General features: G+C 42.3%; 1 pseudogene; it reads left to right on the top strand.

Moving 5' to 3' along the window:
- Positions 1–397: 397 nt before the first annotated feature.
- Positions 398–1,919, top strand: LOC100761095 (annotated as a pseudogene).
- Positions 1,920–2,348: the final 429 nt, after the last annotated feature.

Raw genomic sequence — 2,348 nt, 5'->3', positions numbered from 1 at the left:
TTTCTTTCTTTCTTCCTTCCTTCCTTCCTTCCTTCCTTCCTTCCTTCCTTCCTTCCTTCCTTCTTTCTTTCTTTCTTTCTTTCTTTCTTTCTTTCTTTCTTTCTTTCTTTCTAATCTGTATTTACAAATTCCCCATCTCCACTGTCTTTTACTAACAGACAGGAAATTTAGATCATCAAACTTTCCTGAGAATTTTGTTGGACACATGGTGGGTGTTTAGTAAATACCGGGCAAGTCAATAATGATAAAATGGACTCTCCCGCCACTGGGAAAGAGCAGCTGTCAGCGCGGGTGTTCCCTCTCATTTGGTTGCTGGCTGGTTAAAGAAAATCTTGCGGGTTTATTTGGGAAGGAGAAATCGTGGAGTTGAAAGTGCAAGTTGGTCTGGTGGGACCGAGTGACAGAAGGTGGTCAAGATGCAGTTCTCAGGAAGGACTTGGAAGAAGCTAAGATTGGCTGGCGACCAGAGAAATACTTGTTACCCTCACAGCCTTCAGTTTTACCTACAGCCACCCTCTGAAAACATATCTTTGATAGAGTTTGAAAATCTGGCTATTGATAGACTTAAATTGCTAAAAAACAATTGAGAATCTTGGTGTGAACTATGTGAAGGGAACAACTGAACAATACCAGAATAAACTGGAGGCTGAGATTCGAAAACTCAAGTTTTCCTAACTAGATGAGTATGAGCCACGAAGAAGGTATCATATTTCCCACTTCACCTTGCGCCTCAAGTACTGCCAGTATGAAGATCTTAGACGATGGTTTATTCAACAAGAAATGGATCTGCTTCGATTTCGATTCAATATTTTACCCAAGGATAAAGTTCAGAATTTCCTAAAGGATAATCATTTGCATTTTGAAGCTGTAAGTGATGAAGAGAAGAGTCTTCGAGAACAGGATATCACTGCATCCTCGCCAAGCCTAAGTGGGGTTAAGTGGGAATCGGTGTCCGTTTACAAGATCCCCTTTGCTGATGCTCTGGACCTGTCCAGAGGAAGGAAAGTCTATTTGGAAGATGACCTTGCTTACGTGCCGCTTAAAGACATCGTGGCCATCATCCTGAACGAGTTCTAAGGCTCTGGCACTAACAGCCAGGTCCTTGCCTGCAGTGCAGTCCGATGAACGGCTCCAGCCTCTGCTCAACCAGCTCAGTCATTCTTACACTGGCCAAGATTACAGCATCCAGAAGAACCATGGGAAGATTTCTTTAGATCAGATTGACTCGCTTTCTGCCAAATCCTTCCTACCTTGCATGCGTCAGTTGTACAAAGCTTTGAGGGAAAATCACCATCTTCATCATGGAGGCCAGATGCAGTATGGCCTGTTCCTGAAGGGCATTGGCCTAACTTTGGAGCAGGCTTTGCAGTTCTGGAAGCAAGAGTTTATCAGAGGAAAGATGGATCCAGATAAGTTTGATAAAGGTTACTCTTACAACATCGGTCACAGCTTTGGAAAGGAAGGCAAGAGGACAGACTATACGCCTTTCAGTTGCATGAAGATTATCCTGACCAATCCGCCAAGCCAGGAGGATTAACATAGGTGCCCATTCTGTCACCGTGATGCATAGCTACTGAAGCAGAAGATGCAGTCCTACAAGATCCCTGCCTCCGGGATCAACCAGATTTTGGATTTAGTAAAGGGGACTCACTACCAGGTAGCCTGTCAGAAGTACTTTGAGATGACGCATAACATAGATGATTGTGGCTTTTCTTTGAATCATCCGAATCAGTTCTTTGATGAAAGCCAGTGGATCCTAACTGGTGGCAAGAAGGAGGTCAGCCAGCCAGAGATGCCTCAGCCCAAACCTAGTGTCCAGAAGAGCAGGGATGCATTGGCTGCACTGGCCTCTCTGAACTCCTCCCTGGAAATGGAGCTGGAGGGACTAGAAGATTATTTTAGTTCATGATGTGACCACTTCAGTAACTCCTTTCCCTAGCAAATACATTCCTGTTTGCAAGGTTTGCCTTTCTAAAGCCTTTGTGTTGAACAACTTCCTCTACCCACCTACTCCATGTCCATACATTTATTAGCAAAGAGAGCTTGCTTCCACCTTATTTTTGACATAATGAAAAGAGGCAGAGTTCCTATTGAAACTTTTCATTGAATATTTTTATTTGAATCCTGTTTCAGAAAATTAAAACAGTGCTTAGACACTAAAGTTCTCAGGCAGAAAGACAACTAAAACCAACTTTTAAAGTTTCACATGTTATAATTCTGAGCCAGTTCTCTTTTGGAGTATTTTTGCTAATAAATACCAACATGTATCTGACTGTAAAAAAATAATGATAAAATTTTTTTAGTGTAGCAACCAGCCTCATTATAGCTATTGGAAAAATACTTCCTGA

This window comes from Cricetulus griseus, chromosome 2, assembly GCF_003668045.3.
Source record: "Cricetulus griseus strain 17A/GY chromosome 2, alternate assembly CriGri-PICRH-1.0, whole genome shotgun sequence".
In the NCBI taxonomy this organism is placed as follows: domain Eukaryota; kingdom Metazoa; phylum Chordata; class Mammalia; order Rodentia; family Cricetidae; genus Cricetulus; species Cricetulus griseus.
Note: the sequence above shows the minus strand (reverse complement) of the source record. Positions and strands in the feature narration are given on the sequence as shown.